The 27,474-nt window shown below is 43.0% G+C and overlaps 1 protein-coding gene across 3 annotated transcripts in view; it reads right to left on the bottom strand.

Annotated features, from left to right (window-relative positions):
- Window positions 1–27,474, bottom strand: part of alkal1 (ALK and LTK ligand 1) — a 119,903-nt gene that overhangs the window by 82,416 nt on the left and 10,013 nt on the right. Inside the window, exon 1 of one of the 3 annotated variants that reach the window (XM_078539711.1) lies at window positions 3,147–3,264. The exons of 1 other annotated variant lie outside the window; for it this stretch is intronic. The gene's annotated coding sequence lies outside the window, so the exon portion shown is untranslated. Of the gene's footprint in view, window positions 1–3,146; window positions 3,265–27,474 lie in introns of those variants that run through there. One more of the 3 variants, XM_078539713.1, reaches the window with a different exon arrangement.

The raw sequence follows: 27,474 nt of genomic DNA, 5'->3' as shown, positions 1-27,474 counted from the left end.
TGAAGGGTGTAAGGGTGAGAGCTAGAAACCCTAACTGCTTTTATTATAACCAGGATGAAGTCCCAGAGAACTGAGGACACTGATTTAAGGTGAATGGCAAAAGAACATGAGGAAAATCTATTTTATGCAGCGAGAAGTTAAGATCTGGATTGCGCTGCCTGAGAGTGTGTGGTGGAGGCTGATTCAGTCATAACTTACAAAAGAGAATTGGATAATTATCTGAAGAGAAAACAATTGCAGGGCCACAGGGAAAAGGCAGGGGAGTGGGACTAGCTGAGTTGCTCTTGCAGAGGGTTATCAGGAAGACGACAGGTCAAATTACCTCCTTCTGGGATGTAACTGTTCTATGATTTTATGATTCCAAATTGTCGAGTAACTGGGTCTGAAAGAACAAATTTTCCATCAAGTGCTGTAAGGCACTTTAAAAAGGAGGGTTAATCTGATATAAAAATATAGCAATTTCTGGGAGATGTTTGAACAACATGAAAAATGCAATGCGACTGTCTGAGACTGAGGATCTAAGTGTTGTAAGTGGTGCGTTGGCAGAGGTAGCGGTAGAGGAACATGGGGTAGGATGAAGCAGCTGTACGGAAAAGGTTTCCCAGATCTGATACTCCTCTTCTTTTTCATTGCCATAGTTCTGTGCAACAAGGAAAAAATGCTCCCCATCTACTTCTTCCTCATCATCCTTCAGTTCCTGTGCCCCTTCCCACCATGCCCCACACCACCCACCCAAGCTTTGCTGTGATATATCTGCAGGAAAGGAGAGTACATGATAAGAATGAATGAGCACTATAGCTTTGGGATTAAGGGCACTAAGAAAGGGGGGAGGCACTACAGCAAGATGTTAGGAAAATAGTGTAGGTTCTCAGTCATTAACTTGGCACTGGCAAGATGCTGCCAATCTCACCATCTCCAAGGAGAAGAGTCAAGTGAGTGCCCACAGGCTCCTTGGCTATGTCCTCAAAGAGGGTGAGAGGTTTTAAAATGGGATATCCTCTCTGATGCCCTGCCATTTTCAGGGTTCTTGTGCCAAAATGTCATGTAAGATAATTAAGGAAATAAGGGTAATGCTAACACTTGAGGAAAGTGTGCCAAGTAACACGCAAGAGGTAAAGTAAGAGAAGTAGGTCATGTGTGTTTAAAGTGTTGTAGAAGAGGCTGGCAAGATGTTACAAAGAGGGCTCAACAATAGCATGCACCTGGGCAATTACTAACAAATAAAGTTTATTTCAGACAAATGCAATATACTGTGTATAAAAAATAGGAAGCATTTGTACTTCACCGAACTTGCCAAGAAATAAATCAAAATAGACATAAGAATGTTAATTGATTCATTGCCCACTATGGCTGAACAACGAGAGGTAACAATAAACAAAGTGAATACTACCGTAGTTGTCACTGCCAAATCAGTTTAGTTCAAATCTCCAAAGGTCATGCTGAAGTTGTATAGTGCATGACCAGGCTGTATCTCGACTACTGTTTTCTAGTTTGATCACTGTGACATAAGGGGGGCATCCAGGTCATAAATGGCAGTGCAGATGAGAGCAATGAAGCAGTTCCTTGGTATCAAAGAGATGAGCCATTAAGGCTTGATAAACTAGAGCTAATCAGGCTCAGAAAGGGAGATCTCAGAGGGAATCTTACAAAATTATATAAAGGGAAATCTTCTGATTGTGTGCTTCTGGTTGTGCATATCACAAATGCATGGCTATGAATTTCTGTCTATTTATTTTAATTAAGTACATAGTCATATGACATCTCCTTTCAATTTGAATTGTCAAAGAAAATAATCTCAAAATAATACTTTCATGTACATCAGGGCAGTGGGTAAAAGGAACATGTTGAAGGCTATGAAGGACAAAATTAGGTCAGGAAATACCTCTTTACACAGAGAGGCCACCTTGGGTCACCTTGGCATTACATCAAGATCCATCATGGAACATGTCACTGGGAAGAATAGTTGAAAACACTATTTGCAATCCAGCAATCTCAGCACTAATGCTGATATTATGCCATTATGGAACTCTGCCACTGATCCTGATGAACATTTTGGGATTAGGGAGGGATCCTCTAATTTGCCTGCTAATGGAAAATGGCTATGTCACTAGTAGTACATCTTGGGCACCTAGCACGTTTGAGGCCCTGGATAGTCCAATGGAGAATTACCCGGCCATGGGCAAGTGACACTGCTGCGTCAGTCCTGGAAGAAATTTCCCAAGGCTTATTGCAGCCTCTTTTGTAAGATATCATCTTAAAATTTGTAGAGAGAAAATCCAGTGCAGACCTTACAACTACATACCAGATCGCAACAAGAGTACTCCTCTCAGAGGAGTACTAATGTTCAGAGTCCCTACCCTGCCGAACACCACACCCCCAACTATAACCCCTCCATCTGCTTTACTGATGGCTATATTTTAGGTGGAGGCTTCACCCTATCAGGCTACCTTGGGTCATCTTGTAAGCCAAGATCCACTATATCTAGCTTTCAGTTTAATCTCTAACTGTTCCAGCATGCCAAAGGTACGATAGCTCTGGATGCCTGCTCAAATAGCAAAACCAGGAATGTCACACTTCCTGTAGTTTAGACAACATTGAGTAAGGTTGTGTTTATTAGCTGGCAGCATCCTACTGGCTAAAACACTGGAGCTGAACTAGATACTGAAAGGAAGAAAGTTTATCCCCACAATGGTCAAATAGATCATAAGAAATAAGAAAAAAGCATCAAGTAGTTATCTTACTCTGGGAATTATGGTTTCTTCAGAGAAAAGTTCAAGAAAATAATACAAGAAGAAGATCTGCCTTCAGAATAAGCTTACAACTGTGACAAGATGGGAGTAATAGTGAAAAATACTTTCTTGCCAGATGCTTGCTATGTTTTGCTGCATAAACTGTGTGAGTTCAAAGTGTGTTTCATAACCCTAGATTTCAGCAAGGGCTCAAATAAACTACCTTCAAACTATTTCAGTCAATTAATCAAACCTTGAACTTCCTCCCAATTTTAAATTCAATTTCCTTCCTGTTCATTACAAGGTCCGGTCTAATACTTCAGTAAATTATGTTGTCCATAAAATGATTCAATTTTGAATTCTTACCACTTCAGTAAATTATGTTGTCCATAAAATGATTCAATTTTGAATTCTTACCACTTCAGTAGCAGGAACTTCTTGTAGAGACATCATTATAAATAATATTCCATCGCAGCCTGTGAAAGTTTCTTCACACTTAAGGACCATGAGGAATTTCTTCTTTCCCCGTAATATGACAGCACCTTTGCCTTCAAATGCAAAATCTGAAGAGTCAATATAAGTACCAGATGGTGTCATCTCTTTTCATAGAGGGTGGAGAGAAAGTCTGATAAAGAAAAGAGTCAGAATTCTAACGGAATAATTCAAAACCATCAATGTGAAGGGTGCCATCTACTGGACAACATTGACATATAGGACAATGTACCTTGGGTCATATTCAGCAAGCATCAGAAACAGTTGTGGCCTAACATCCAAACAAGCATGAACGTTTGCAAATTTGAGGCTGCAAGCTTTTGTTAAGCATAGAGGTGGATGGGACAGCATTGAATAGTGGTCTCTTTCATTCAACTGTTCAAACGTTGCCAGTATTTCATGGAGGAGAAGATAGTGATAGCTGTGGATGGCTTGCATCCAGAAGAAACTCAGGGCATGAGCTGTTTTTCAAAACATTTAAACACAGAAGGAGGCCACTTGGACCATTGTGTACATGCTGGCTGAGAAAGAGTTATACAGCCCAATTCCACCTTCCAGCTCTTGGTCAGTAGACCTGTAGGTTACAACACCTCAAGTGTATATCCAAGTGTCTTTTAAATGCAACAAAGACTTCTGCCTCTATCACCCTTTCAGACGGTGAGTTCCAGGTCCTCACCACCCTCTCAGTGAAAGGAATTACTCCTCAATTCCTCCCTAATCCTTTGACCAATTACTTCAAATCTATGTCCCTTGATTACTGGATTCTCTGCTTATGGAAAGAGGTCCTTCCAACCACTCTATCGAGGCCGCTCATAATTTGATACACCTTAATTAAATCTCCCCTCATCCCCCAGCCTCTGCTGGTCCAATGAAAACAACCCTAGCTTATTCAATCTTTCCTCATAGCTAACATTTCCCATTTCTAGCAACATCCTTATAAATCTCTTGTACCCTCTCTAATGTGATCACATCCTTCCAGTATTGCAGTGACCAGACTTCACATAGTACTCTAGCTGTGTTCTAGCTAGTTTTTTACACAATTCTAGTGTAACCTCCTTATAGCTGAAGATATTGTGGATACAATCCATTCAGAAAACCACGACCATTAGGAATAGGAGTGGGAGTAGGCCATATAACCCTTTTTGCCTGCTTTGCCATTCAATAAGATTATGGTTGACCTGCTATCTCAACTCCACCTTCCTGCACTACTCTTATGTCCTTCAATTCCCATAGTGTCAAAAAATCTATTAATTCAAAGATTCACAATCGTCTGAGTGAAGAAATTTTTGCTTTGTTAATTGTGCTGCCCATAAATAGGATAATAGGATGGTATTTACAGTAATAACAAGAGCTATTGATACCGAGCTACGTAGAGACTAAAGCTATGATTTTGACTCGAGGGTGCAGGTCATGCAGGCTGGGACAGAGATGGTTGACAAAGTGTCCAGACCTCAGTAGTGTGAGACCTTAGGCATTTTATCTCGTGGGCTTCATCTCCACCTAAACCCAACAGGACGTGACAGCCGACCATCAAGCTGGCATGGGAGCAGGATGTCACACAACAGGAGGCAGCTGACAAAGATGCAAAGGATAAGCACTGGTACTGGTACTTAGGTAGCTGGGGAGGGAGATCAGGAAGGCTTTGGAGTCAGGTGCAGTGGGGTCCAGAGGATGTCCATGGCAAAGGGGGCCTAAACTTTCCTCGTGGATCTCGGAGAAGCACTTCTATCCCACAAGGAAAATAAAGAAAGAAAATTTGCTTACTTTTTTAGGCCTCTTTCCATTAGGTTAGCCAGCTGGGGAAGTCACAAAAGCATCCCCACACAGGCTTCAAATTAAGATTGCATTTGGATCCCAATAACATCATCGGAGCTGATCTGAATATCTGAAGAAGCATCCGACTGGTTTCTCTCAGTTTCCCTTGCCTGATCAGGAGAGCAGGTTTAGACCTCACTAGAAGAAAGCAGGATTGGTGTAAGCAAGTCCATGTGCCATCTTAACTGAATGCCTGCATGGTTCCTGCTAGATGGGCCAGATTAAAATTTGCTCTCCAAAATCTCTAATAAAGAATGTTTACTCTTATTTAACTTAATTTGTTTCAGAAATGGAGCCTACGCATATGAACTTAGCTCAAAATTAATATACTCTGAGGAATTATCCAACATTAAATCTGTTTATTCTTATTTCTCCTCAGCCAATTTTTATCTGTGCAGACTATTTTCATTACAAAATTTTCATATGTTCCTTCAAATATAAATTGCCCTCCTTGTTGCCTACCAGCATGTTTGTTTAATTTATTCAAAGGGATCAAATGAAAATAAATCTGATGTAATGCTCCTGGAAATGTGTACACACAATAGAGCAATGTTCATAAAAGGTTCTATCTGTCTTTACTGTTCTAACATGAGATTAATTACATGAAGAAAATTCATGTGTGGATTTATAAGACTGTTTTTTCTTCCCAATCACTACACCCACCACCCACCCGCAGCACAATTTGATACAAATCAGGTGGAGGGCACTTAAACAACAACAACCTATAGCACCTTTACATTAATAAAATATCCCAAGTTTCTTCATTGCATTATTAAACAAAGCATGGCAGTGAGTCGCATAAGAAGATATTAGGTCAAATGGCCAAAACTTTGTCAAAGGTGTAGGTTTTATGGAGTATCTTAAAGGAGGAAAGCAAGGTAGAGATTCAAAAAGGTGCAGAAAGTGTATTCCAGAGCTTGAGGCTTAGGCAACTGAAGGCATGGCACAAATGATTGAACAGTTAAAATCAGGGATGCAGGAGGTAATACCTACTACAGAGCAGATATCTTGGATGGTTGTGGGTTGGAGATTACCGAGTTAGGGAAGGGCAAGGTCTTGCAAGGATTTGGAAACAAGGATTCCGAGTTTAAAATCAAGGTGGTCCTTGATGGGAGCCAAACTAGGTTAACGGCCACATGGATGATAGGGGAATGGGGTTTGGTGTGAGTTAAGACACCGGCAGCAGAGTTTTGGATGACCTCAAGTTGGAAATCCAGCCAAGAATGCATTGGAATAGTCAGGTCTAGAGGAAATAAAGGCATGAATGAGGGCTTGAGCAGGAGATGAGCTGAGACAGGGGTGAAGTTGGGCAATGTTACGGAGATGGAAATAGATGGTCTTCGTGATGGCACAAATATGAGATCAGGAGCTCATCTCGGAGTCAAATGTGCCACCAAGGCTGTGAACAGACTAGCTTAGTCTCAAGATGTTGCCAGGCAAAGGGATGGAGTCAGTAGTTAGGGAACAGACTTTGGAGCACGACTAGTAACAATGGCTTCATTCTTCTCAATATTTAATTGGAGGAAATTTTTGCTCATCAATTTCTGGATATTGGATATGCAGTCTGATAATTTAGCAAGTGGAAGAGTCGTGAGAGGTGGTGGTTACATAGAACTAAATGTTGTCAACGTACATGTGAATATCAACACTATTTTTTGATGATGTCACCAAGGGACAGCATGTAGTTAGGAAATTGGAGGGGGCCATGGCTGGATCCTTGGGGGACAAAGAGATAATTGTGCGTAAGCAGGAAGAGAAGCCATTGTAAGTGATTCTCTGGATATGATAATCTAGATAAGAATGAAACCTAGTGAGAGCAGTTCCAACCAGCTGGATGACAGGGGAGAGCATCAGGAGGAGGATGCCATGGTCAGCCATGTCAAAAACTGCAGACAGGTCAAGAAAGATGAGAAGAGAAAGTTTACCTTTGTCACAGGCATGCAGGATGTTATTTGTGACTTTGATAAGAGCTGTTTTGGTGCAGTGGCAAGGATGGAAACAGTTTAGAGAGATTCAAATATGGAGTTTCAGGGAAGATGGGAATGGATTTGGGAGAGGACAACATGTTCTAAAAAGGAAAAGGTGGTTGCAAATAGGATGATAGTTTGCAAAGAAGTTGGAATCAAAGTTTGTCTTTTTGAGAAGAAAGGTGGTGACAATACATTTAAAGGATAGAGGAACAATATCTGAATAGAGAGACTGTTTACAATATCAGTTAACATGGGGAACAGAAGGGGAAGTTGGGTAATCAGCAGCTTAGTGCAAATGGAATTGACAGAACAGGAGGTGGGTCTGGTGAACAAGATGAACTCGCATGAGGAAGGATAGGAGAGAAACCGAAGAAACATACGAGTTCAAGGCTCAGGTAGGGGGCAGCATTATAGTAAGTTTGGCTAAGTAGACTAGTGAAGGGAGGGAAGTGACAGAGGCAGTTGATCGAATAGTCTCGATCTTAGTGACAAAGAAGTCCATAAGTCCTTACACTTATTTTTTGAGATGAGGATAGAGGGAACAGGGGAAAGGGGTTTAAGAAAACAGTTTGCTGTACAGAAAAAAAGCTGGGATTATTGTTGCATTCCAGGATGGTTTCAACACAAGCTGGAACTGGACTCCTCCATGCTTTTCGTGCAGAACTGTGTGATACCCTGAAGCAAGTTGGTATACATGGTTTGCTATTCCCCTGACCTATCTCCTGCGCACTTGTGACAACTGAGTTACAATGTGAAGGTCATCTCTGATGTTCTTACCTTGTCAACTTTACTGAAGTCCCTAAGCTGTTTCTTGTGTTGCAGCTATGTCCTGGGAGCTAAGGTCCTAGCATTAACTTCCTCTGCAGTGTTTTTCCACTGATCGTGAAGATGTTGTCTAGAGGCCTTGTTGCCTCAGGGGAAAATAAAATCCTCCCCCTGCTGTACATGCCTGAAGCAGGGTTCCCAGGGCAGCATAATAAAACCTGGTTGCTCTCTTGGCACTTCATTTAGCCATTTCTGTGTTCAGGAGTGTTTCCTACTTGAGTGCAACTGGAGTGCACCCCTCTTTTAACAAACTTTGGTTGCCTTTCAGTAGTATCTGCGAAGCATGATTTCTTGGCCTCTAAAAGAGGTGAATAGCCAATTAATAGCTCAGGGAGTGTTGGCTTAACCTGTTTCACATGATGTCTTCAATAATGTATACAGACACACCTCTCATCCCTACGTACCAGTTTCAGTTATCATCAACTTTTTCGGCCCAAGTCATATAAAAGTTAAAGTAAATACCAGGTAATAAATCGCAAAAACAGCAGCTCATCCACAAGCTTCCCATAAGTGCCAGTAGTTAAAAGCAGAAATACCTTATAAATGATTAGGTTTATGTCCCTGAAATTCAACTCAACCTCTCTGCAACAAAAAGAGAAGAATTGAAACAAAGAACTCTGTTTCCTACATTTTATTAGAAACTTTTAAAATTTAACAATTGAATTTTTTTTAATGTTCTTACTTATCTTGTCTTTTTTTCTCTCTCTTAATCCAGTCTTTTGGTCCCTCTCTATTTCCCTTCCTGTACCTGATTTGACTTTAATTTTTCTTTCTCCATTGTCCTTTTTTTCATTACCAATCCTCAACTCCCATTGATTAAGGAGACAGACAGTTGGCCCTAGGTTCACCGAGGTGCCAGATGCCCTATTGCCATTACTATCAGCTCACAGTCCCAGCAAATTGCAGCACAAAAACCTTTGAGGTGAAGCTTGAAGGTCAAAGTCTAAATAATGGGGCATACCTTGAGATATTCCACTCTAGCAAAACCTGCACCTGTTTTTTCAGATGCCAGAATCATTCTGGTCCTAACATTGGAACCTGTGATACCTTCTTCCAATCTGTTGGTTTCTGGCCAAGGAACAATAGCCTGGATTTTCATCCTCGAGGCGGGTCAGAGGAGTTGGGGAAATTCCCAGCTTGTCTCACTAGCCTCGGGAGGAAGTGCCCACCAGAGGATTTTGCTGGAGGTCGGGTGCGGGCTGGAGGCGAACCGGCCAATGGGGAAGAAGTGCAGAAGCAGCCACAGGGCTGTTTAAAAGGCCCATTATGGTTCCAGTGAAAGAAAAAAAAGGCCCTCCAGCCTTCACCTCTCACACCCCCTTCACCCTCCAATGCCCCATCCATGCAACCCCATGCCCCATATGCCAAGTTCTGTCCTTCCACCCAGCCTTCAGGCCTCTCATGCCCCAATTCCAGGTTTTTCCCTTCCACCCATCTTCTATGTCCCCTCATGCCCCTTCTGCCAAGCTCTGCCCTTCCACCTAGCCCTCAGGTCCCTCATGCCCTCTATGTCAGGGTCTGCCCTTCCACCCACCCTCTATGACCCCCCATGTTCCCTATGTCAGGCTCTTCCTTACTGCCCACTCACTATGTCCCCCCATGCCACCTATGCCAAGTTCTTCCCTTTGACCCACTGCCCTCAGGCCCCTCATGCTCCCTTTGCCAATCTCTGGTATTTCCATGCCCATTTATCCACTGTACACTTCTGAGAACCAATGAGCACCACAGTGTGTGGTATCAGTAAAAATAAGTTTTGAAAAAATGTAATCCATTGATAAATTTCCCCTACAAAAGAAAAGTCTGGATAAAGCTAATAAAATTGTCAATCATCCAGGCCTCTTGAACTTTCAAAAACCAACAACCACTAATACCTAGAACCACTTAATTTACGTTAACAAATTTTGTGAAATTGACAGCAGAGACCTGAGAGCCTGAGCTGTCAATCAAACAGTGTTTCCTCTGGGGAGCAGGTGCTCTCATTATTTAATAATTGACTGAGCTCTCAGACAAGTGTACATGGGGGCGGTGAACCATGACTCTTTAAAAGCCTGGCCGGAGGAGGAGTAGGAGATACCTATCTCCTCAATGGAGTCGGCCAAGTCAGGAGTGCCAGATGTGGGCTCCTGATGGGAAGCAGCCTGCACTCTTTAAAGGCACTCCTGAAAGTCAGACAGCTCGGGAATAGGGTCAGGAATCTCAGAATTGCGACCCGGCCACCATTTTTAATGGGCTGCTGAGTCAACCCAGTTTGGTGAAAATCCAGTCTGATATAACTGTATAAAAACAATTTTTGAGCAATTTGGTTGGTTGATGGTTTTTCCCAACTGTCTTTGGTTTGCCTATAGATAAATGATATCATATGGTCATTTAACAATAGTACTCTTTTGAGCCACTCAGAAGCCATTGCATGCACCCTGCATATATGCCACCTTAAAAGGTTATACTTTGAGGTATGTCAGATGCAAGATTTTTAATTATATAACACAGTAATGCAGGATATATTTTTTAAAAGATTCTAATTATCATTTAATCTAGCCAAATATATGAGCCAGTTCTCATCATCTCCCTAACCAGCATGGAATGAAAATTCATGCAATATGGACTAGAAAGTAATTACCATAAAATTTTAAAATATTCTGGATGCTTGAGTGGCCTTTAGCTTGCATTTAGATTTGTTTAAGGCTATGAAAATTACCACAGGAATTAACTTCCTCTCATCTCTTTCATAAACCTGAATTATTTTTCCAAAGGAAAGCCATGAAGTGAAGTTGCATTGGACAAGTAACAAGAAGATAAATGTGTATTTTAGGGATCCTCTGGATATAATGAGACATAAAGTGCAGTTAGAACAATTTTTTATTGGCTGTGTTAAGATACGGGTACAAGCAGTCTCACATCGGGCAAAATAGGATAAACAATAGATTAAACTTTTGGGTAATTCCTCAGAATCTATTAAACCTAAGCTTCTTACTTAACGATTACATTACTGAATTGAATTAGTTTGAAAAAAAGCAGACACATTTTATTAGAGATTCCTGAAGCTGCAGTATGATGGAAACAAGTTTGTCTATTTTGGATCTGAAACAAATAGAAAATTATTTTCTTTATCCCCCTACTTAATTGACATTGCTATAAATTGATACCACAGTTTAAAAATGTAGATCCTTTCGACAGCAAGTCCATTTTCTGCCAACAAAAGAATAGCTGATGGATAGTTGCTAGCTATGTTGCCTTTTATAGTATGCATGATAGAATTCTAGAAATGCTTCTTTGGCTGGAGTTCACATTCACATTTCCAACACATTGTAAATATACAAGATTCAACTGCAAGGTTAAAATTCTAAACTTCAAAAGTCATTCACCATTACATCATGGGAATCTTTAAAAAAAAATAACCTTTTGAGGACTGACTTTTTCATTAATTCCAACCTATTTTCAATATAGAATTGATAAAAATGATGTTGAGATTAGAGTCCAGAATTGTTAGTTGTGAAGAACAAAGATTATAATCTAAATGTGACTGATACAGTTCCAAAGCCAATTGATGAGTACCAACCTTTTAAATTTTAAGTCTTCCATGAGGCCCGTAGTTATGCTAGGCATCTTATGTTCAACAATACTAAAGTATAAACACTGAGTAATACATTGCATGTTGCTTGTTGTAACATGCTGATAATATTCACAGACTGTGATGCATACCCAATATATCTGGACATGACGACATGTTCCAAAAAGTGAACAATGTCATTGACTCCTTCACACTCATTTAGGAATTGTTCATGACTACAAAATTCCAAAAGTGCACTTGCATTGAGATATAATACATTTGTATCTGTATAGAATGTCTTGTTAGTAAAATCCTATAACTGCCTTTCTTAAAGTTCGTGTTGCTCATCATGAATTACGTGTTAAACAAATTACCTTCCAGTGCTTTTCTGTGCTAACTACTCCAAGGATTTTTTTTCCCAAAGAACATAGGAATTGTTAGATAAGGACAAAGTCCAAGTAGTTTGACTTCCCATTATGATGTGATGGTGTAGTAGAATTCTCACTGGACAGGTAATGCTGTGGGAACCTGGGTTCAAATCCTACCACATTGAATTCAGTAAAAATCTGGAATTAAAAGCCTAATGATGAAACCACTGTCGGTTGTAGTAAAAACCCATCTGGTTAACTAATGCCCTTTAGGGAAGGAAATCTGCTGTCCTTACCTGGTCTACATGTGACTGCAGGTCCACAGTAATGTGGCTGACTCTGAAATGGCCTAGTAAGCCACTCAGCCTTATCAAACTGCTAAAAAGGAATGAAACCGGACAGACCACCTTGCAGCGACCTAGGCACTGGAAATGACAATGGCAAACCCAGCCCTGTCGACCCTGCAAGTCCTCCTTACTAAATCTGGGGGCTTGTGCTAAAATTGGGAGAGCTGTCTCACAGACTAGTCAAGCAACAGTCTGACATAGTTATCCTCACGGAATCATATCTTATAAATCATGTCCCAGGCAGCACCATCGCTATCCGTGGGGGGTGTCCTGTCCCACCGGCAGGACAGACACAGCAGCGGTGACAGCACAGTGGTACACGGGAGGGAGGGAGTTGCCCTGGGAGTCCTCAATATTGACTCCGGCCCCCATGAAGTCTCATGGTATCAGGTTAAACATGGGCAAGGAAACCACCAGCTGATTACCACCTACCACTCCCCCTTAGCTGCTGAATCAGTTCTCCTCCATGTTGAACATCGCTTGGTGGAAACACTGTGAGGGTGGCAAAGGCTTCAATGTTTGTCACCAAGAGTGCCTTGGTAACACCACTGCTGGCCGAGTCCTAAAGGGCATAGCTGCTAGACTGCATCTGTGGCAGGTGATGAGGGAACCAACAAGAGGAAAAAACATACTTGACCTCATCCTCAGCAACCTATTGGCTACAGATGCATCTGTCCATGACAGTGTTGATAAGAGTAACCACCGCACAGTCCCTGTGGAGACTAAGTCCCATCTTTACATCGTGTTACCCTCCATCGTGTTGTGTGGCACTACCACCATGCTAAATGGGATAGATTTCCAACAGAATCAGCAACTCAAGACTGGGCATCCGTGAGGGGCTGTGAGCCATCAGCAGCAGCAGAATTGTACTCAACCACAATCTGTAACCTCATGGCCCAGTGTATCCCCCATTCTACCATTACCACCAAGCCAGGGGATCAACCCTGGTTCAATGAAGAGTGCAGAGGGCATGCCAGCAGCAGCACCAGGCGAGTAACTTACCTCCCATCTCCCCAAAGCCTGTCCACCACCTACAAAGTACAAGTTAGGAGTGTGATGGAATACTCTCCATTTGCCTGAATGGGTGCAGCTCCAACAACACTCAAGAAGCTTAGCACCATTCAGGACAAAGCAGTCCATTTGATTGGCACCCTTTCCACAAACATTCACTCTCTGTCCACCACTGACGAACAGTGGCAGCAGTGTGTACCATCTACAAGGTGCACTGCAGAAACTCACCAATGCTCCTCAGGCAGCATCTTCCAAACTCACGACAACTACCGACTAGAAGGACAAGGGCAGCAGATACATGGGAATACCACCACCTGGAAATTTCCCTCCACGTCACTCACCATCCTGACTTAGAAATATACCGCCGGTCCTTCACTGTCGCTGGGCCAAAATCCTGGATCCCCCTTCCTTATAGCTCTGTGGGTGTATCCATACCACAGGGACTGCAGCAAGTCAAGGGGACAGCTCACCAACACCTTCTCAAGAGGATTAGGGATGGGCAATAAACGCTGGCGTAGCCAGGGACCCCCACTTCCTATAAATGAATTTTTAAAAACACAATACAATAATAATGGAATTGTTGACTAATCATGGCAATTCATCTCTATCAATTAATCTACAACAGATACAGATATGAGGTGACAAATATGCCAGTCATTGAAAGCTTTGGGAACAATGGGGAAGAAATGTTCTTGTATAGTGCCGCTTCAAATGGAGTTACACAGAGTACATGATTTCCTGGGGTCAGGCAGTGTCAGGTGGTGGTGCTACATGAATAAATTACTCCCCTATGGGCTCAAGGTTACCTGTTTTCCAAAGAATTCTCTTATTGATTGGTAATTGATTGATTGATTAAGGGGAAAATGGAAGAGAAGATGGGATTAGTTCTCCAGTAGTGTCAGCAGGTTTTTAATTTTGGTCATTAGCACAAAATTTTAAATAAAAAGAGAAATCTGGGGTAACAATAAAAACTTCTGGTTCTGAATTCAACCCAACCCACCCACAGGAACAGGATGATTAAGTGATTAAATCGTCAAAATACCATCTCGTACTCTCCGGAAACTTGCCAATCAGCATTTTTGCTCAGCTATGCTAAGCTGACTTAGATCAGAAAATGTGGGTACTTATGAATACATTCAAACAGGGATCCTTAGACATTATGTGAGCCCTGGCACAAATTTAACTGAGCTAACCAATCTAGCCCATGCATATTGCGGGACACTGAATGTCTAGTGTGATTTTCACATCCGGCAGAAATGTCTGTTGGCATTGCGAGACCTCACGGCCAACCCAGACATATCTGCAAACCTGAAAAAAGGACTAGAATAGTAATCTTTAACGAGCATTACTATATTGACAAAATGCACGCCATTCTTAATGAAGGATCCAAATTCGTATTTGTTAGACCCACGCCAAGCATGACGACACAAGCCTGCTCAAAAGCAAGTTACAAAGACCTTTGTTAAAGAGCTGCCTTATGGCGTATATTATAGGATTTGTCCTCATGTTTCCCTATATTCACGTATGTACAGGCTGCCAAGAAACACAAAAGTGATGTCTAATTATGGCCTATCTCATCTATGACTGGTGCTGCACAACATGAATTGGCCAAATGGTTGACTGTGTTGCTACAACCAGTTTTGAGTAAGTTTTCAACATACATGCTGAAGGATTCCTTCACCTTCATGCAGACTATACGTGACCTGCGTATTGATAGCAATGTCTGTTTATGTGCTCATTCGACATTGTTAGCCTATTCACTTAGGTACCACTCAAGGAAGTCATAGATATTTGTCCCACATTACTATATCATGGCAATTTAGGCGCGCTGTCACTTTCTGGACCTTTACTCATTGAATATGAACTTAGCAACTTATGCAGTTAAGTTCAGCTTTAATGCCCAAAAAGATGGTGTTGCCATGGGATCCTCTCTGGCTCCCACTAACATTTTGTTGATTTCCATGAGAAACGTGCTTCCGATGGAATGACCCCGAACCTCTTACCTCATGCCTATTTCTATATGCAGATGATATGTTTGCTATATTTGAATCTGCAGCTGCGTATAAGAATTACCAGACACACCTTAATGGGCTCCAAACCACACTCAAATTCACCTTTGAAATAGAGCAATCTAATGAGTTCCTTGATGTGCTGGTTGAGAAATCCACTAATGGGTTCTCCACTTCTGTCTACCGCAAGCCGACCTTCATATGCACGTTAGGGTTTCTACAGCTCCACGCACTGTAAGATTGGCCTTATCAGCAATCTCAGAAATAGAGCCCAAGCCATTTGCTCACTATGCAAGCTGGATGCCGAAATAGGGTGGATCAAAGCTATCCTGTGGGATAATGGCTACCCTGATCAGATCACTGCTTGCTGTGTATCACGCATACTCGCAAATGGGCCAACAGCCATCACTTTCAGACCTGAAAAGTGCCAATCTACCTCTAGTTATTCTGAAAGGGTAAAGTATCTCAAAAATTTGAGCAACAGGTAAAAGTAACCATTTCACATTCCTACTATACAACAGCATCATGAGTCACATCTTCTACTAACAGGATGCTGCCATCAAGCCAAAGAAACGTTTTGCCTACCACACAAATGAGTAATGTGTATGAATTTTGGTGTTGGTGCAATGCCAGATATGTAGGCCGTGTGTCCCAATGACTGGCAAATCTTATCAAACAGCATGCCCCTTCAGCTATTTGCAATAGGTTGTGTACTGATCATACTCAGCCAGGCTATGCTTGCAAATCTCAGAACATATTGTCTAACGTTAGATGTGATTCCATGATGGGACAGAACTTGCTGAACAATCCTGAGTTTGCTAAGAATTATACTAACAACCAATTTATGATTATCAGTCGGGCTTACAACGTGCCTCATGGAAGCTACTTACCTTCATAGGAAAAATGAACAGGCCCAGGCTTTGCGACTTTTTTGAATTAAACAAAAGCATGAGGATAATACTTCCATGGTGCATTCTCTATGACAACCCCTTGAGCAACCAGAGTCGACACTTCAACCAATCAGCACCCTTTCCTCGTGCACTATTAACTATTGTTCCCTTTGAAATTTGGCATTCCTGCATCTGTCCTGATGAGTACAAGATGAAAAGTTTCAATAGCATGCCTCTTTTCAAAAATACTGATAGGAATCCTGCCCACCAGCTGAACTGATTAATAAGCCTTAACAGCCTGGGCTTCACTAACCGGCTGCAAAATTGTAAACTGCATTTAAAGGAACATTTGCCTGCAGGCACTCAGGTCACTGGGATGTGTGACATTATGAGTAGGGCATTTACAAGCCAGTTCTGAACTTTCAGTTTGCTGCTTTTCTCCTTTATGTGCGCTGATTAAGTGCACACTGCTTGTCATAGGTATTGTCTTTGCTTCTGTCATTTGAATGGACAAATAATTAGAAGGTGAGGAGCAACAGCAACCAGGAAATAGGGCAGCTGAGCCTTTTAGAAGACATCAGGTGAGACAGGTGAATGTAGAATATGATATCACACCCACAGGGTCTGTAGGCTAGCACTTACTTCCTTGGGCATTTCTGAGGAGTATTATAGGAGGAGGAAATGCTGCCTGCTGGATCAGTAGGCCATGCTTTGCCATTGACTACCAAAGTCTCCACTACCACTAACATTTTCACCACAGGCTCCTTCCAGGCTGCTATTGTGGACATCACTGACATTTCCCAGTTTGTAGTACATAGCTGCATCAAACTTGTCAGCAAACCCTTTCTTGCGAGAGAAAACCAGTACATTAAATTTGTGATGTATAGGATGTGCACCAGCAGCCAGAATGAGAGAAGTTCACATAGGCAACAGTAGCTGCTTACCTCATGCCTAGAACATATTGGACTGCACTCATATAGCTATCTGGACACTTGAAGATGAGCCATAATTTATGTGAACAAGGCTTCTACTCCATAAATGTTCAAATGGTGTGTAATCACAGAAAGATTATGCAAGTGTATGCCATAATGCCTTCATTCTGTTTACACCCATCCCTCCACTTTCCATCCATTCAGGACGGTATCGACTGCTATCGCTGCTAGCTATCGACGGATACTCCGACTATACCTCAATGATAATGACATCCTGCAACATTCCTGCCAAGCCTGAGCATTGATATCACCAGGGGCATCATAGAGCATACCATTGGTGAAGTAATGCCCTTGATTTTAACTCAGAGTGAGATCAGTGGGCAGTAAAGTTTCGCCGTTCACGACTTCCTCTTTCATGAATTTGCTTATCCGTGCAAAGTCTTTGTGGGCCCAAATGTCCACTTTTCTGCGGTTTTAAAAATAAAAAATAGAAGCCATCTTTAGAAAATGCCGAAGAAAAGAAAAACCACCTAAATAAAGTCAAAAAAGGAAGGCGTCCATGACGTACTTCCTTCAGTGCGAAGTGTGCATTTGCACATGCTTAGTCTGCCGTTTCTTGCATGTGGGTGTGCCTTGTTGCTGTGATTTAATTCCGAATCATAGTCCACCTCCACTCTCAAGTAAAGTGCTATAAGTGTGACAAATTTTACATTTTTCTTGTTTTCCTATTTTATTAAGCAATTTCTGCAGTAAATTGCTCTTTAAATTGATTGAAAATATAGCTTTTATTGCTTTTAATCCTTCATGCATGTCAAATTTTTGGATGACAGGAACCTATCGAATTGACTTCCATTGTAAAGTATATTCGTCGTTCGTGATTTCACTGTTTGCGAGGTTTTGCAGGAACCTAACCCTTGCAAATTGGGGGGGGGTGGAGAACTGAAGGTGGCATTCAGAGGAAGTGACAAATTTCAGGAGACTGCCAACAGACACCCACAGGAATGTCCCCAGTATTCACGGTGGTGATGATGGTGGCGATGGGAAGGTGTCAGAAATGACCGCATTTACGGAATGGAGGAGAATTCTAGGATAAGGGGCCTCAAGGTTTCCTTCTGTGGCCTGGAGAAACACGCTTGTTTCTCCTGATCCACAAGGAAATGTAGAAAAGCATTTTAAACTTACATTGCTGGGCCTCATCTGGTCCTCAGATGAGCATCCAGAAAGTTAGGCTTGGTGGGGCAAAAAACACGGCCCCCCCCCCACTCAGGCCTCAGGTCGAAATCGCAGGTTCAGGACCCAAAAACATTATCAGAGCCCTGATCTGTATTTTTAAAGAACACTGCCTGTTCGGGTTAGGCAACCTTGCTCCATGCAATTTAAAATTGCAGTCAGTCGGAACAAGTTTAATTATAGATCCTTCTCTCTAACTTAATTTCCTCTCTGCCTGTTTCATGACAAGGGTGGTGGTGGGGGTTTGGAGCTGTCCTTTAAAATTGCAGTCAGTTGGAACAAGTCTAATTACAGATCCTTCTCTCTAACTTAATTTCTTCCCCACCTGTTTCGTGACAAGGGTGGTGGTGGGAGTTTGGAGCTGTCCTTTAAGATTCAGATACCCTGAAAGCTCTGATGGCCTCCCGACAAAATGGTTCAGCCAAAGTGGGCCACATGATTGAGTCTTCTGAATCCTGTAGAACCTGGGAATGCCTGGAATTAGAGAAGGCACCGCAGCACGGAGAGATATTGTCAAGCGAGGAAGAATTGGACGATGGTGTGGTGGAGGGTGATGGTGGGGGGTGCGGTGAAACCACCGGAAGAGGGCTATCCTTACACATTGCAACTAGAGAGGCCAAGAAGCAGTAGAGCAGAGCTTTTGGTGGCCTCCTAAACTGCCCTACCTGAAAAGCCAGGAAATCCTCTCAACATTAAGAGTCCTTCACTGCTCCCTTTGTTCTACATTGAAGAAGATTGAAACCATTCAGCCAACCTCTATGTTAATGACATTCTGACAATGTGGACTAAGAAGCTTTAATGAAAGGAAAATACAAGCCAAAGTTGCAAGTGTAATAGAGGTGCTGATTTTAATTCCTAAAGCAATATTGTAGTGAATTATTTTGTCTCCCAAGTGATCAACCCACGGTGTTGCTCTTAACAGAAGGTTTCCTCACTCTATGACTCCAGTTAATGTTGAAGTCATAGAGTGAAGAACTAGTGCTCATCCAATGCCTTCAGCAGAGCTGTGATAAGGATGAAATGGCAGTATACTGTGGCCTTGTGCTGGGTGACAATGGAGGGGAGGAATGTGTTGAGAGTATTAGAGGAGGAAAGCTAGAATGTTGCCATATAATATGGAGAGAATTGAAATGAAGAGATGTATGATCCTTAGATATTCTTGTGAGACAACTGAAGTATTTCCTGCACTACTCCTGAAGCGAAAATCCTTCACAGCCTCTTTTGATTGCGAGTGCCGTTTTGGAGATCCTCCTGGTACTTGTTGAGGAGATAATTTCTATCCTCATCCTGACCTCCTCTGGTAGAACTTCCTGAGAGACCTCAGATAACCTGGTGGCTTACCTGTAATTTTAACCACCCCACCAGGACAAGTCAGGGAGGGCCAGGGGGGCAATTAATAATTAAAAATCATGTAACACAACCACAACACACCTCATACATGCTTGCTGCCATTTATATAGTGGCAGGTTGTATGGCACGCCTGAGCCCTGCTCTCAAGCGATGGGTCATTTCATTAGAATATTTATAACACCATGAAATTGGGAGTCTGATTTAAATTTAATGTTAGCCAGGCCAGAGCTTGGTAAACCAGACACTGAAATGGAGACAGAAGCATCCAAGAAATTGTTTTGTATAGCACTGTTAATGAGCTAAGAGGAGAGACACACTCCCCACTGGTTCCACACCAAACCTAATGTGATTTAACCCCCTCTCAGTGATCTTGCCATGACTACCTTCATCCCTCTTGATTGCTAGGTTGATCTCCCATCCTTTCTAACCTGTGATCTTTGCTTCCCTCCTGACAATATGCTGATTGATAGTCTGACATCTGCTCTGCCTCACAATCTTTGGCTCTGTCCCCCCGATCTAGGAGACCACCCATCCACCCCCTCAATATAATGGTAATTCATTCTGAAGCCAGGTAATTAAGCAGGAAACTTAGTATTAGACTTTTTTAAAGGCTGCAACATTATATATTAGCCTTCTCCTCCCTAGCCAACATCCAGTGTCCCAGAAGTCTTTCTTGATAGACTTAGAAGGTTTCTGCACCTATTGACACATGGAACAGACAAAGTATGCGCTTATGTCTGTTTCCATAGCCAGTTCTTCCTGCGACAGTCACCAGAAGCTATAGCTTGAAGGGCACCATTCCACATCAAGGATGGCTGACCAGGAGGCTCTCCCACTCTTACCACCTGTCATAGGCATATTGGAAGGATTGATAAGTTGATATTCAGCCTGTTGGGCCATGTTATGAACACACCTTACGTGGCCATTGCATCCAGGAGTGGGACCTGAACCCAGAAGTCCTGGCTCCAAGGTAGGGTTGCTACCTACTGCACCACAAGATCTCCTTAAGTCTTTCTTTATACTCTTTTGGGTATGCAAATAAAATAAAATAGTCTAATTATAAAATTAACTAATTAAGCAAATTGATAACCTCTCAAAGGGGTGCTGTAACAAAAGACAACCCTTTAAAGGAATAGGTTCCAGTGGCTGCCAAAGAGAGATTTAAGCCCATGTCCCCAGAACATCAGTCTGTGCCACGGGATTGCCAATCGAATGACATTACCACTATACCATCCCCCCAAGTCTTTCTTTATACTCTTTTAAGCAGCAGTTAAAACTAATAAACTAAATATCTGATGATCAACCCCTTAAAGGGGCACTGTAACTAAAAAAACAAAATCTTCAATGGAAACTTAACAAATTAAATTAAAGTGTCATTCCCTAGGCTGATGTTACACTCCACCCCTGACTCTCTTTATACTTTTTTGAGTATACCAATAAAATAAAATAGTCTAATTAACAAATTACCTAATTAAACAAATTGACAGCGGGGCACTGTAATGAAAGAAAAATCTTCAAAGGAAGTCTTTCTTTATATGTGCTCATGGTACTTAATCGATCAATGCCCTTCACCTGTATATCCTTAAACTTGATAATATAATTAGCATACCCTTAACAATCCATGCCATAGTATTACAACCCCCTCCCTCCCTTCCTCTCTGCATGCTGCTGAGTCCCAAGATCCCCCGCCATAATTGGGACACTCCCCAACTGTAGACACCTATCTCTGGTTTTGCCAACTTGCAGCTGGAGAGCTTTCAGCTTGGCCAACTGTCAAGTGGGAAACAGAATAAGAAAATGATGATGTTCAGTTAAATTCATTAGCATCAGCATATTCCCGGGATTTCTGGGTTTCACCGGCAGTACTGCACTCTCCCACTGCTTCCTGGAAATATTGGGGCCCAAAAGTCACTACCTGGCCTGGAGTTAAAATTGCACCTTTTTCTGGATTGTACTTTTTTGTCAAAACCTTTATAAGCTTGGCAGCATTTCCATCCCAGATCAAGAAAAAATCTGACAGTATCTGGTCCCAGCCATTCCAAACTTTTTCTTTTTAAATAACAAGCTTCAAATCTGAATTTTAACAAATGGTATAAATCAGGTAACAGACTAACTGTAATGTAAACAGTAACTTGGGTCTTCATGGCTATTTAAGAGATTTTTCCACTAATGAATGTTGAATTGACTTCAGATAAATAGTCTAACTGTTTACAGATCTACCATTTAAAACAAAGAACTTAATTTTATTAGAGTGATTTTTTCTTGCCTAGTGTGACAATTATTTACATGTCAACAATAAAAGGCACACATGGGCTGTTTCACTGCAATTTTATAAGTGATTGTTCAGGCTAGAGCCTGGACTCTTACACGCAAAGAATTAAAAGTTACAGTTAATAGGCTCTTATATAATAATAATATTAATTGTTGAAGGTAAGAAGGGCACTGCAGATTTTTCTCATTGGAATGTAAGTCAGTTAAAACTTCCTTTTGTGTAGAGCTAAATTGACCCACATAAAGCCTCGAGTTATAACACTATGGTCTCTATTCATAAAGCTTATGCTGATCTGCCAAAACAAGTTTTGCAAATTTCAGTCATTTATCTACAAACAGTCATTTTGCAGTTTATAGAAAGCATCAAAGAGATGAAGAAAAATTTGCAACAAATTAAATCAAATAATCTGGGCCAATAAACATTGTGAATTAATGAAAGCATGAGGGCCCTCTTCAGATAACCAGAACAGTCTCCAATAACATTATTGGGACCCTGACCTGTGATTTCAACCTAAAGCCTGAGTAGGGTAACACCACAGCCGCTTTTGTTTAGCCTTCCCCACCAAAGCTAAACCTGCTGGAAGGCCCAGCAAGGCAAGTTTAAAATGTATTTTTTAAGTTTCCTTGAGGACCAGAAGCAGGAGTGTTCCTCCATGCGTCAGAAGGAAACCTTGGGCCTCCCTTGCCATAGGCTTCACCCCTGTCTCCTCCCCGGTCACCTTTGGTTATTACCATCACCACTTACTTGATTTCTGGGTCCCATGGGTCTCTTGTGGAGGTCTCCTGCTACCTGAATTTATGAAACCATTTGACTAGATTCCCAAATTTTTCAAATGATATTTTATGTTACCTTAGCCATCATTCCTCATGATATGACGTCCTCCATGGATGTCCAATCCCTCTACACCTCCATCCCCCACCAGGATGGTCTGAGGGCCCTTAGCTTCTTCCTTGAACAGAGGCCCCAACAATCCCCATCCACCACTACTCTCCTCCGTCTGGCTGAACTTGTTCTCACACTGAACAATTTCTCCTTTAACTCCTCTCACTTCCTCCAAATAAAAGGTGTGGCTATGGGTACCCGCATGGGCCCCAGCTATGCCTGTCTCTTTATGGGGTATGTGGAACATTCCTTGTTCCAGTCCTACTCCGGCCCCCTCCCACAACTCTTTCTCCGGTACATCGATGATTACTTCAGTGCTGCTTCATGCTCTCGTCGGGACCTGGAAAAATTTATTAATTTTGCTTCCAATCTCCACCCCTCCATCATTTTCACATGGTCCATCTCTGACACTTCTCTTCCCTTCCTTGACCTCTCTGTCTCAATTTCTGATGATAGACTGTCCACCAATATCCATTACAAGCCTACCGACTCCCACAGCTACCTCGACTACAGCTCCTCACACCCCGCTTCTTGTAAAGACTCCATCCCATTCTCTCAGTTCCTTCGCCTCCGTCGCATCTGTTCTGATGACGCTACCTTCAAAAACAGCTCCTCTGACATGTCCTCCTTCTTCCTTAACCGAGGTTTTCCATCCACGGTCGTTGACAGGGCCCTCAACCGTGTCCGGCCCATATCCCGCGCATCCTCCCTCACGCCTTCTCCTCCTTCCCAGAAACATGATAGGGTCCCCCTTGTCCTCACTTATCACCCCACCAGCCTCCGCATTCAAAGGATCATCCTCCACCATTTCCGCCAAATCCAGCATGATGCCACCACCAAACGCATCTTCCCTTCACCCCCCCCTGACGGCATTCCGTAGGGATCGTTCCCTCCGGGACACCCTGGTCCACTCCTCCATCACCCCCTACTCCTCAACCCCAACTTATGGCACCTCTCCATGCCCACGCAGAAGATGCAATACCTGCCCCTTCACTTCCTCTCTCCTCACCGTCCAAGGGCCCAAACACTCCTTTCAAGTGAAGCAGCATTTCACTTGCATTTCCCCTAACTTAGTCTACTGCATTCGTTGCTCCCAATGCGGTCTCCTCTACATTGGAGAGACCAAACGCAAACTGGGCGACCGTTTTGCGGAACACCTGCGGTCTGTCCGCAAGAAAGACCCAAACCTCCCTGTCGCTTGCCATTTTAACACTCCACCCTGTTCTCTTGCCCACATGTCTGTCCTTGGCTTGCTGCATTGTTCCAGTGAAGCCCAACGCAAACTGGAGGAACAGCACCTCATCTTCCGACTAGGCACTTTACAGCCTTCCGGGCTGAATATTGAATTCAACAACTTTAGATCTTAAACTCCCCCTCCCCCCATCCCCACCCCGTTTCTCCCCACCCCCCCCTACCCCAACCCCCGCTTTTTTTTTCCAATAATTTATATAGATTCTTCTTTCCCCACCTATTTCCATTATTTTTAAATCTAAAACTAAAACCTTGTTAGTCTTTCCACCCCACCCCCACTAGAGCTGTACTTTGAGTATCCTGTCTTCCATTCTTAATTAGCACTTTTCTTAGACAAATATCACCACCTTCAACACCTCTTTGACCCTTTTGTCTGTGACATTTTTTGATTATCTGCTCATCTCCACAATCACCACACCCTCAATGTCTCTCTCCCCACCCCCCCCACCCCCCTGCCCCACCCACCTTAAACCAGTTTATATTTCTCCCTTCTAACTATGCTTCAGTTCTGCTGAAGGGCCATGAAGGCTCGAAATGTTAACTGATTTCTTCTCCGCCGATGCTGCCAGACCTGCTGAGTTTTTCCAGGTAATTCTGTTTTTGTTTTGGATTTCCAGCATCCGCAGTAGCTTTTAGCTTTTTGTTTTCCTCATGATATGCCTGTCTTCATAACTTTAAAAATTAAATTAAATTCCATGCAATGTGTTTCAATTGATGAAGTAAATTTGTCATCCTTGAAAAATTGCAACACAGCTGAACTTCGAAAGAGAATGGAATTTGCAGCAGTGCTACCATACATTGAACCATTGGGTGGAATTTTCCCATCCCAGCAGCAGCAGGAATCGTAGCGGGCGAAGGCTCTTAATTTGGCAGGAGGCAAAAAAATCTGTTTCCCAATAACAGGATAAACTGTTGGAATTCTATTCTCCCGACTTTCAAGACGTCTTAAAGACGGGTCGAGCTTCCTGATGACAACGACGGGAACTCATTTGCATGCATGTGGATCTCATGCATGCTCATTATAAGGCCACCTCACCGGAACTAAGTTCATCCTCCAAATTGAATTCCTGCCAGCGAGAATTTGGAATGGTCTGTTTTACATCTGTATATAAGTGGCGTGCACCTGGCAAGCTTCACTTCTGGCACGACTTTGAGGTCAGTAGATGTTGCTTTCTCCTTCTTGGCCACCTCACATAAATTCACTCATGCCGTTAGCAAACACTGTGCCAAGGTTGGACAAGGGAGGCAGGCGAAGGCTGGGGAGGGGGGGTTAGGGTGAAAAGTTGGAGCGAACACTGGACAGGGGAGGCAGACTCACAGGGGAAGGGTGTGGAGAGTGTCTGGGGCAGGAGGAAGAATACTCAGGGAAGCGGGGGGATAAAGTGTCTAGGGAAGGTGGGCAAGAATGTCTGAGGAAGACTGGTGGTGGGGGAGAGTGTCTTAGAGGGTGGGGTCGGTGGTGTTGACAGTGGGATGCTGGGGGGAGAACTCAGGGTAATTGGTGATAGGAGGGAACAGTCACAGTCAGAGGGGGTAGTGGGATGTGGTAGGGTGGTAGGTCAAGGATCATAGTCTAGTAGGTGAAGGTCTTATTGGGTGAGTCATGCAAGGGAACAAGACAGGGGAACTGGCATTTAAGTATCCTCACCAATAGTGCTCCAAGATGCAATGGAGGGAGCCTGTCTAGGTAAAGGCCAGAGGCTACTCCTGTTGCATCTGACTGCCCTCTCATGCAAATCTGGTAGGACCAGGATTCGTCCTCATTCCAGTGGAGGACCATTCCTTGTCTCCTGAGGTCCAGGATCCAGACATTGTCACCCTATTGCAGCTGCGGCAAGTGTCTGGTGCAGTGCTGTCTGTTGTAGGCAGAAGCTTGCTTTTGTCTGTAGGACTGCTCTCTTGAAGAGCTTCAGGGACTCTCATCTGTATTTGGAGCCAGCACATGGCAGCTGAGCTCATCAATCCATTGCAGGAGGTTAAGCTTGATATAGGCGTTACGGCTTAACAGAGAGTAATCCTGATTGTGGACCACAAAGAGGGACCACAAAGAGGGTTGCATGGATTGCTTTGTTCCTGTGCTGCAGAGTGGCCTGCAGGGTGTCCTTTACAAAAAGGCGGAGTCCTCCTGTCACATGGAGTGGAGTGTCTGTTGTTTAAAGTTTGAGGCTTTTAGCCATGGTTCCTTGTCTGACAGGCTTGTCACACTGGCTCCTGAATCTAATTTAAAGTTTGCTAGATGACCATTTACCAGGATATCAGAATTCCATAAGTCCATAAGACCATAAGACATAGGAGCAGAAATTAGGCCATTTGGCCCATCGAGTCTGCTCCGCCATTCAATCATGGCTGATAAGTTTCTCAACCCCATTCTACCGCCTTCTCCCCGTAACCTCTGATCCCCTTACCAATCAAGAACCTATCTATCTCGGTCTTAAATACACTCAATGACCTGGCCTCCACAGCCTTCTGTGGCAATGAATTCCATAGATTCACCATTCTCTGGCTAAAGAAGTTTCTCCTCATCTCTGTTCTAAAAGGTCTTCCCTTTACTCTGAGGCTGTGTCCTTGGGTCCTAGTCTCTCCTACTAATGGAAACATCTTCCCCACATCCACTCTATCCAGGCCTTTCAGTATTCTGTAAGTTTCAATCAGATCCCCCCTCATCCTTCTAAACTCCATCGAGTATAGACCCAGAGTCCTCAAACGTTCCTCATATGTTAAGCCTTTCATTCCTGGGATCATTCTCGTGAACCTCCTCTGGACCCTCTCCAGGGCCAGAACATCCTTCCTGAGATACGGGGCCCAAAATTGTTCACAATATTCTAAATGTGGTCTGACCAGAGCCTTATAAAGCCTCAGCAGCACATCCCTGCTTTTATATTCTAGTCCCTCGAAATAAATGCCAACATTGCATTTGCCTTCCTAACTACCGATTCAACCTGCAAGTTAACCTTAAGAGAATCCTGGACTAGGACTCCCAAGTCCCTTTGTACTCCAGATTTCTGAATTCTCTCCCCATTTAGAAAATAGCCTATGCCTCTATTCTTCCTACCAAAGTGCATGACCTCACACTTACCCACGTTGTATTCCATCTGCCACTTCTTTGCCCATTCTCCTAACCTGTCCAAATCCTTCTGCAGCCTCCCTGCCTCCTCAATACTACCTGTCCCTCCATCTATCTTTGTATCATCTGCAAACTTAGCCAGGATGCCCTCAGTTCCTTCATCTAGATCATTAATGTATAAAGTGAAAAGTTGTGGTCCCAACACTGACCCCTGCGGAACTCCACTAGTCACTTGCCGTCATCCTGAGAAGGACCCCCTTATCCCCACTCTCTGCCTCCTGCCAGACAGCCGATCTTCTATCCATGCTAGTACCTTGCCTCTAACACCATGGGCTCTTATCTTACTGAGCAGCCTCCTGTGTGGCACCTTGTCAAAGGCCTTCTGGAAGTCCAAGTAGATAACATCCATTGGCTCTCCTTTGTCTAACCTACCATTCCAAAATGAAGAGCCACATTCTCTGATGTTACCCAAGAAGCCTGTCCGTGTATC

Source organism: Cetorhinus maximus, chromosome 4 (assembly GCF_964194155.1).
Source record: "Cetorhinus maximus chromosome 4, sCetMax3.hap1.1, whole genome shotgun sequence".
Classification (NCBI taxonomy): Eukaryota; Metazoa; Chordata; class Chondrichthyes; order Lamniformes; family Cetorhinidae; genus Cetorhinus; species Cetorhinus maximus.
Note: the sequence above shows the minus strand (reverse complement) of the source record. Positions and strands in the feature narration are given on the sequence as shown.